The sequence below is a fragment of the Theropithecus gelada genome, chromosome 19 (assembly GCF_003255815.1).
Source record: "Theropithecus gelada isolate Dixy chromosome 19, Tgel_1.0, whole genome shotgun sequence".
Lineage (NCBI taxonomy): Eukaryota > Metazoa > Chordata > Mammalia > Primates > Cercopithecidae > Theropithecus > Theropithecus gelada.
Window position 1 is genome coordinate 15006389 of NC_037687.1, and position 9944 is coordinate 15016332.

Consider the following 9944-nt stretch of genomic DNA (forward strand, 5'->3'; position numbering starts at 1 on the left):
CCAGGAGGTGGAGGTTGCAGTGAGCCGAGATCGTGCCACTGCACTCCAGCCTGGGAGACATAGCAGGACTCCATCTCAAAAAAAAAAAAAAGAGGCTGGGTGCCATGGCTCACACCTGTAATCCTGTCACCTTGGGAAGAGTTTCTCTTAAGCCCAGGAGTTTGAGACCAGCCTGGACAACATGCAGAAACCCTGTCTCTACAAAATACAGAAAAATTAGCAGGGCGCGATGGTGCATGCCTGTAGTCCCAGCTACTCAGGAGGCCAAGGTGGGAGGATCGCTTCAGCCTAGGAGATTGACACTGCAGTGAGCTATGGCTGTGCCACTGCTCTCCAGTCTGGGCAACAGAGCAAGACCCTGTTTCAAAAAAAAAAAAAAAAGAAGAAGAAAAGAAAAGTGTTACAACAATGCCAGCATTGTACTGGAAGACAGTAATCAAAGAAGTAAAACTATATTCACAGATGATGTGATTTTATAGATAGGAAATCCTGAAGAACACATACACACACACACACACACACACACACACACAGAGGAACAAACTTATTAGAGCTAATATATTCCACAAAATTGGGGTCCATGATCAACACACAAAAACCTTTTACTTATATTTCTGTACACTGGCAACGAACAACCCAGAAATGAAATTAAAAACATTCTTGATCAGATGCAGTGGCTCAGTGTAATCCCGGCATTTTGGGAGGCTGAGGCAAACAGATTGCCTGCGGTCAGGAGTTCGAGACCAGCCTGACCAACATGGTAAAACTCTGTCTCTACTGAAAATACAAAAATTAGCTGGGCGTGGTGGCAGGCGCCTGTAATCCCAGCTACTCAGGAGGCTGAGGCAGGAGAATCACTTGTACCCAGGAAGCAGAGGTTGCAGTGAGCCAAGATCCTGCCATTGCACTTCAGCCTGGGCGACAAGAGCTAGACTTTGTCTCAACAACAATGAAAAAAAATTATCAGGCAGACTCCCGAGTACAAAAAAAATTTTTAATTAAACATTTTTTAAATAGGCTGGGCGCAGTGGCTCACACCTGTAATCCCAGCACTTTGGGAAGCGGAGGCAGACGGATCACTTGGGATCAGCAGTTCAAGACCAGCCTGGCCAACAAGGTGAAACCCTGTGGCTACAAAAAATACAAAAATTAGCTGGGTGTGGGAGCGTGCGCCAGGCAGGAGAATCACTTGAACCCAGGAGGCGGAGGTTACAGTGAGCCAAGATCACACCACTGCACTCTAGCCTGGGCAACAGAACAAGGCTGCATCTCAAAAAAAAATTTTATGGTGGTTCACACCTGTAATCCTACCATTTTGGGAGGCCAAGGTGGGTGGATCACGAGGTCAAGAGTTCAAGACCAGCCCAGCCAACATGGTGAAACCTCGTCTCTACTAAAAATACAAAAATTAGCTGGGCATGGTGGTGTGTGCCTGTAATCCCAGCTACTCGGGAGGCTAAGGCAGAAGAATTGCTTAACGAGGACCCAGGAGGCATGGTTTGCCCTGAGCCAAGATTAGGCCGCATTGCACTCCATTCTGGGCTGCGGAGCAAGACTCCGTCTGAAAAAAAGAAAAAAAAAGTTTTAGTCTGGGCGCGGTGGCTTACCCCAGTAATCCCAGCACTTTGGGAGGCTGAGGTGGGCGGATCACGAGGTGAAGAGATCGAGACCATCTGGCCAACATGGTGAAACCCTGTCTCTACTAAAAATACAAAAATTAGCTGGGCGTGGTAGTGCACGCCTGTATTCCCAGCTACTTGGGAGGCTGAAGCAGGAGTATCGTTTGAACCCAGGAGGTGGAGGTTGCAGTGAGCCGAGATTGCGCCATTGCACTCCAGCCTGGTAATAGAGCAAGATTCTGTCTCAAACAAACAAAAAGTAAATAAATGTTAAAACTTCATTTTACAATAGCATCAAACAAAAAATACTTAGTAACAGGCCGGGCGCAGTGGCTCAAACCTGTAATCCCAGCACTTTGGGAGGCCGAGACGGGCGGATCATGAGGTCAGGAGATCAAGACCATCCTGGCTAACACGGTGAAACCCCGTCTGTACTAAAAAATACAAAAAACTAGCCGGGCAAGGTGGCAGGCACCTTTAGTCCCAGCTACTCTGGAGGCTGAGGCAAGAGAATGGCGTGAACCCGGGAGGCAGAGCTTGCAGTGAGCTGAGATCCGGCTGCTGCACTACAGCCTGGGTGAAAGAGCGAGACTCCGTCTCAAAAAAAAAAAGGAACAAAAGAGGTCCAAGGCTGGGCACGGTGGCTCACACCTGTAGTCCTAGGATTTTGGGAGGCTGAGGCGGGTGGATCACAGGGTCAAGAGATCGAGACCATCCTGGCCAACATGGTGAAACACCGTCTCTATTAAAAATACAAAAAACTAGCTGGGCAAGGTGGCTGGTGCCTGTAGTCCCAGCTACTCGGGAGGCTGAGGCAGGAGAATTGCTTGAACCCGGGAAGCCGAGGTTGCGGCGAGCCGAGATTGTCCCACTGCACTCCAGCCTGGTGACAGAGCGTGATTCCGTCTCAAAAAAAAAAAAAAAAAAATTACCTCAGTTAATCTGTAGATTTCCTGTCTGATATCTCTGTCAGAATACCAGCTGGGTTTGACAAGCTGACCCTAAAATTCATATAAAAACTCAAGGGCTGGGGCCGGGTGTGGTGGCTCATGCCTTCCCAGCACTTTGGGAGGCCGCGGTGGGCAGATCACCTGAGGTCAGGAGTTTGAGACCAGCCTGGCCAACATGGCGAAACCCCATCTCTACTGAAAATAACAAAAATTAGCTGGGTGTGGTGGCACCTGCCTGTAATCGCAGCTACTTGGGGGAGCTGAGGCAGGGGAATCGCTTGAACCTGGGAGGTGGAGGTTGCAGTGAGCTGAGATTGCGCCACCCCACTCCACACTGTTGACAGAGCAAAAAACTGTCTCAAAAAAAAAAAAAAAAAAGGCCGGGAGCAGTGGCTCACGCCTGTAATCCCAGCACTTTGGGAGGCCCAGGTGGGTGGATCACGAGGCCAGGAGATAGAGACCATCCTGACTAACACGGTGAAACCCTGTCTCTACTAAAAATACAAAAAATTAGCTGGGTGTGGTGGCGGGCGCCTGTAGTCCCAGCTACTCAGGAGGCTGATGAAGGAGAATGGCGTGAACCCGGGAGGCGAAGCTTGCAGTTAGCCAAGATCATGCCACTGCACTCCAGCTTGGGCAACAAAGTTAGACTCTCTCAAAAAAAAAAAAGGGGGGGGGTACACAGAATAACCAATACAATAAAACAATCTTGAAAAAGAGGAACAAACTCGGAGGAGTCACACTTCCTTATTTATGTATTCATGTTTTTATTTTATTATTATTGTTATTGAGATGGAGTCTCACTCTGTCGCCCAGGCTGGAATGCAGTGGCGGGATCTCGGCTCACTGCAACCTCTGCCTCCCCGGTTCAAGTGATTGTTCTGCCTCAGCCTCCCGAGTAGCCGGGATTACACGCTTGCGCCACCACACCTGGCTAATTTTTGTATTTTTAGTAGAGATAGGGTTTCGCCATGTTGGATGTTGGCCAGGCTGGTCTCGAACTCCTGACCTCAGGGGATCTACCTACCTCAGCTTCCCAAAGTGTTGAGATTACAGGTGTGAGCCACTGCACCCAGGCTTGTATTTATTCATCTATTTATTTTATTTTATTTTGAGATGGAGTCTGGCTCTCTCGCCAAGGCTAAAGTGCAGTGGCATGATCTCAGCTCACTGGAACCTCTGCCTCCAAGGTTCAAGCAATTCTCTGCCTCGGCCTCCTGAATAGCTGGGATTACAGGCACCTGCCACCACGCCCAGCTAATTCTTTTTGTATTTTTAGTAGAGATGGGGTTTCACCATCTTGGCCAGGCAGGTCTTGAACTCCTGATCTCATGATCCACCCGTTTTGGCCTCCCAAAGTGCTGGTATTACAGGCATGAGCCACCATGCCCAGCCTATTTATTTTTCTTGAGCACAGTCTCTGTCACTCAGCCTAGAGTACCGTGGCATGATCTCAGTTCACTGCAACCTCCACCTCCCAGGCTCAGGTGATCCTCTAATTTCAGTGTCTGCACTAACTGGAACTTCAGACGCCTGCCACCATGCCCAGCTAATTTTTGGTATTTTCGGTAGAGAGGAGGTTTCACCATGTTGCCCAGGCTGGTCCCCAACCCCTGAGCTCAGGCGATCCACCTGCCTCGGTCTCCCAAAGTGCTGGGATTACTGGCATGAGCCACTGTGCCTGGCAGACTTCAGGTTATTTATTATTTTATTTTAATTTTTGAGGCAGAGTGTCGTCACTTTGTTGCCCAGGCTGGATGGATTGCAGGTGGCATGATCTCAGCTCACTGCAATCTCCGCCTCCTGGGCTCAAACGATCCTCTCATCTCAGCCTTACCCAAGTAGCTGGGATTACAGGTGTGCGTCACCATGTCCAGCTAATTTTTTTTTTTTTTTTTTTTTTTTTTTTGGAGACAGAGTTTTACTCTTGTTGCCCAGGCTGGAGTGCAATGGCGCAATCTCGGCTCACTGCAATCTCTGCCTCCCTCCTGAGTCCAAGCGATTCTCCTGCCTCAGCTTCCAGGGTAGCTGGGATTACAGGCACACACCACCATGCCCAGCTAATTTTTTGTATTTTTCGTAGCGACAGCTTTCACCATGTTGGCCAGGCTGGTCTTGAACTCCTGACCTCAGGTGATCCACCCACCTCGCCCTCCCAAAGTGATGGGATAACAGGCGTGAGCTACCACTCCTGGCCTGTCCAGCTAATTTTTATATTTTTAGTAGAGATGGAGTTTCACTATGTTGGCCAGGCTGGTCTCCAACTCCTGGTCTTACATGATCTGCCCACCTCAGCCTCCCAAACTGTTGGGATTACAGGCATGAGCCACTGCCTGGTTTTAAATCTTACTTCAAAGCACAATGACATAAGGATAGATATGTAGAATAATAGAACAGAGCTGACAGTGCAGAAGTAAACCACATAGTTATATAGTCAACTAACTTTTGACAAGGGTGTCAAGACCATTCAATGGGGGAAGAAAAATCTCTTCCACAAATACCATTGAGACAACTGGATAAATCACATGGAGTAGAGTGAAGTTGGACCCTTACCTTACAAAATGTATATAAAAATTAACTTGGCCAAGTGCAGTGGCTGACGCCTCTAATCCCAGCACTTTGGGAGGCCAAGGCAGGAGGATCACTTGATATCAGGAGTTCGAGACCAGCCTGGCCAACATGATGAAACCCCGTCTCTACTAAAAACACAAAAAGTATCCGGGCATGGTTGCACAATCCTGTAATCCCAGCTACTCAGGAGAGTAAGGCGGGAGAATCACTTGAACCGGGGAGGTGGAGGTTGCAGTGAGCCACGATTGCGTCACTGCACTCCAGCCTGGGCGACAGAGTGAGATTCCATCTCAAAAAAAAAAAAAAGAAAAGAAAAGGGCCGGGCGCGGTGACTGACGCCTGTAATCCCAGCACTTTGGGAGGCTGAGGCGGGTGGATCACCACAAGGTCAGGAGATTGAGACCATCCTGGCTAACAAAGTGAAACCCCGTCTCTACCAAATATACAAAAAATTAGCCGGGCGTGGTGGCGGGCGTCTGGAGTCCCAGCTACTCTGGAGGCTGAAGCAGGAGAATGGCGTGAACCCGGGAGGCGGAGCTTGCAGTGAGCCGAGACCGCGCCACTGCACTGCAGTCTGGGCCACACAAAACAAAACAAAAAAATTAACTCAAAATGAACTACGGACCTAAATATGAGCTAACATTATTAAATTATTGGAATAAAACATAGAGGTAATTTTTTTTTTTTTTGAGACAGAGTCTCGCTCTGTCGCCCAGGCTGGAGTGCAGTGGCCGGATCTCAGCTCACTGCAAGCTCCGCCTCCCGGGTTCCCGCCATTCTCCTGCCTCAGCCTCCCGAGTAGCTGGGACTACAGGCGCCCGCCACCACGCCCGGCTAATTTTTTGTATATTTAGTAGAGACGGGGTTTCACCGTGTTAACCAGGATGGTCTTGATTTCCTGACCTCGTGATCCACCCACCTCGGCCTCCCAAAGTGCTGGGATTACAGGCATGAGCTACCGCACCGGGCCAATTTTTTTTTTTTTTTTTTTTAGACGGAGTTTTGCTCTTATTTCCCAGGCTGGAGTGCAATGGTGTGATCTCAGCTCACCACAACCTCCATCTCCCGCGTTCAAGCCATTCTCCTGCCTCAGCTTCCTGAGTAGCTGGGACTACAGGCATGCACCACCATGCCCGGCTAATTTTGTATTTTTAGTAGAGACAGGGTTTCTCCATGTTTGTTAGGCCGCTCTCAAACTTTAAACCTCAGGTGATCTGCCTGCCTCGGCCTCGCAAAGTGCTGAGATTACAGGCATGAGCCACCAAGCCCAGCTTTTTTTTTTTTTTTTTTTTTTTTGAGATGGAGTTTCGCTCTTGTTGCCCAGGCTGGAGTGCAGTGACGCAATCTCGGCTCACCGCAACTTCCGCCTCCCGGCTTCAAGCGATTCTCCTGCCTCAGCCTTCTGAGTAGCTGGGATTACAGGTGCCCCCATGCCTGGCTAATTTTGTATTTTTACTAGAGATGTGGTTTCTCCTAGTTGGTCAGGCTGGTCTCGAACTTCCAACCTCCAGTGATCCGCCTGCCTGGGCCTCTCAAAGTGCTGGGATTACAGGCATAAGCCACCGCGCCCGGCCTAGAGGCAAATTTTGAGACAGGATCTTGCTCTATTGCCCAGGCTTGAATGCAGTGATGGAATCATAGCTCACTATAGCCTTGAACTCCTGGATTCAAGTGATCCTCCCACCATAGCCTCTCCCGAGTAGCTGGTACTACAGGTACATGCTACCATGACAACCTAATAATTTTTTTTTTTTTTTTTTTTTGAGACAGAGTCACGTTCTTGTCGCCCAGTCTACAGTGCAGTGGCGCGATCCCGACTGACTGCAACCTCCACTTCCGGGGCTCAAGCGATTCTTCTCCCTCAGCCTCCCAAGTAGCTGTACAGACACGTGCCACCACGCCTGGCTAATTTTTATATTTTTGTATTTTTAGTAGAGATGGGGTTTTGCCATGTTGGTCAGGCTGTTCTCGAACCCCTGACCTCAGGTGATCAGCCCGCCTTGGCCTCCCAAAGTGCTGGGATTACAGGCTTGAGTCACCACGCCCAGCCTTTTTTTTTNTGCTGGGATTACAGGCTTGAGTCACCACGCCCAGCCTTTTTTTTTTTAAGAGACCAAGTCTCCTTCTGTTACCCAGGCTAGAGTGCAGCGATGCAATCTCAGCTCACTGCAACCTCTGCCTCCCTCCTGAGTTCAAGCAATTCTCCTGCCTCAGCCTCCTGAGTAGCTGGGATTACAGGTGCATGCCACCATGCCAGACTAATTTTTTGTTTTGTTTCTTTTTTTTTGAGAGGCAGTCTTGCTCTGTTGCCCAGGCTGGAGTGCAGTGGTACGATCTCAGCTCACTGCAACCTCTGTCTCCCAGGTTCAAGCAACTCTCCTGCCTCAGCCTCCCAAGTAACTGGGACTACAGTCGCACACCACCATGCCTGGCTAATTTTTGTATTTTTAGTAGAGATGGGGTTTCACCACGTTGACCAGGCTGGTCTCAAACTCCTGACCTCAGGTGATCCACCCATCTCGGCCTCCCAAAGTGTTGGAATTACAGGCGTGAGCCCCTGTGCCCAGCCAAAACAATTTTTTTTTTTTTGTAGAGATGGGGTCTATGTTACCCAGGCTGGTCTCAAATTCCTAGGCTCAAGTAATCTCCCACCTTGGCCTCCCAAAGTGCTGGAAGAGTGAAATCTTCATGACCTTGGATATGACAATGGTTTTTTCTTTTTCTTTTTTCTATTTTCACAGCCTGTTGGACTGAATCGCAACAGTTTTATTGATTTGTCATCAAAAGCACAATTTATAAAATAAAAAATAGACAAATTAGGCTTCATCAAAATTAAATTATTTTTTTCCCAGAAACTCACTTTAATTTAATTTAATTTAATTTAATTTTTCCTTTATTTTATTGAGATGGAGTACTACTCTTGTCGCCCAGGCTGGAGTGCAGTGGCGTGATCTCTGCTCACTGCAACGCCTGCTTTCTGGGTTCAAGTAATTCTCCTGCCTCAGCCTCCCAAGTAGCTGGGAGTACAGGCGGGTGCCACCATGCCTGGCTGATTTTTTGTATTTTTAGTAGAGATGGGGTTTCACCATGCTGGCCAGGCTGGTCTCGAATTCCTGACTTTGTGATCCACCCAACTCGGCCTCCCAAAGTGCTGGGATTACAGGCATGAGCCACCTCGCCAAGCCTCAAAATTAAAAATTTTGTGCATTAAAGAGCACTATGAAGGGAATGAAAAGATAACCCACAGAACAGGAGAAAATATTTGCACATCATATATCTGCCAAGTGTCTAGTATTCAATATACACAAAAAATTCCTGTTATCAGCAGAAAGACAATTTGATTTTAAAATGGGCAAAGGCGAGTTGTGGTGGCTCACACTTGTAATCCCAGCACTTTGGGAGGCTGAGGCAGGAGGATGGCTTGCACCCAGAAGTTCAAGACCAATCTGGATAACAAAGGAAGAACCTCTCTCTATAAAAAAAAAAATCAAAAAATTACCTGGGCGTGGTGGCACACGCTGGTCCCAGCTACTTGGGAGGCTGAGGTGAGAATTGCTTGAACCCAGGAAGTTGAGGTTATGGTGAGCTGTATTCATACCACTGCACTGCAGCCTGGACGACAGAGCAAGACCCTCTCTCAAAATATATAAAATGAAATAGCAAAGAACTTGTGTAGATATGCAAAGATATGCAAATGGCCAAGAAGCACATAAACAGATGCCTAACATCATGAATCATTAGGCAAATGTCAATCAAAACCACAGTGAAGCCAGGCATGGTGGCTCATCCCTGTAATCCCAGCACTCTGGGAGGCCAAGGCAGGCGGATCACAAGGTCAGGAGTTCGAGACCAGCCTGGCCAGCATAGTGAAACCCCGTCTCTACTAAAAATACAAAAATTAGCCAGGTGTTGTGGCGGACACCTGTAATCCCAGCTGCTCGGGAGGCTGAGGCAGAAGAATCACTTGAACCCAGGAAGCGGAGGTTGCAGTGAGCCAAGATCGCACCACTGCACTTCAGCTTGGGCCACAGAGCGACACTCCGTCTCAAAAATAAATAAATAAAACAGAAAACAGGTACTCAAATAAACCCTTGACCATGACTGTTCCTTGCAGCACTGTTTACAATAGTAAACTCACATTAATCAGGTGAACGTATAAACAAGATGTAAGATGTGCTGTATCCATACAATGGAATATTATTTAGTCATAAAAAGGAATGAAGTGAGGCTAGGTGTGGTGGCTCACACCTGTAATCCCAGCACTTTGGGAGGCAAACACAGGAGCACTTTGGGAGGCAAAAACATAGTATAATTTTTATACTTTTAGTAGAGATGGGGTTTCACCATGCTGGCCAGGCTGGTCTTGAACTCCTGACCTCAGGCCATCTGCTTCGGCCTCCCAAAGTGCTGGGACTACAGGCATGAGCCACCGCGCCTGGCTACAAGACTTTTAAAAATTAGCTGGGCAGAGTGGTGCACTCCTGTAGTCCCAGCTAATCAGGAGGCTGAAGTAGGAGGATCACTTCAAACCAAGATTTGGAGGCTGCAGTGAGCTACTGTGGTGCCACTGCACTCCAGCCTGGACAAGAGAGTGAGATCCTGCCTGTAAAATGAAACAAAACAAAACAACAAAAAAATTATGTAGTTTCACCAAGAGGTGGAAGGTGGAAGAGCCTCACTGACATTCAGACCAATTTAATGACAGGTCTTGGATTCATATATACATATATATATATATATATATATAGAGAGAGAGAGAGAGAGAGAGAGAGACGAAGTTTTGCTCTTGTTGCCAGGCTGGAGT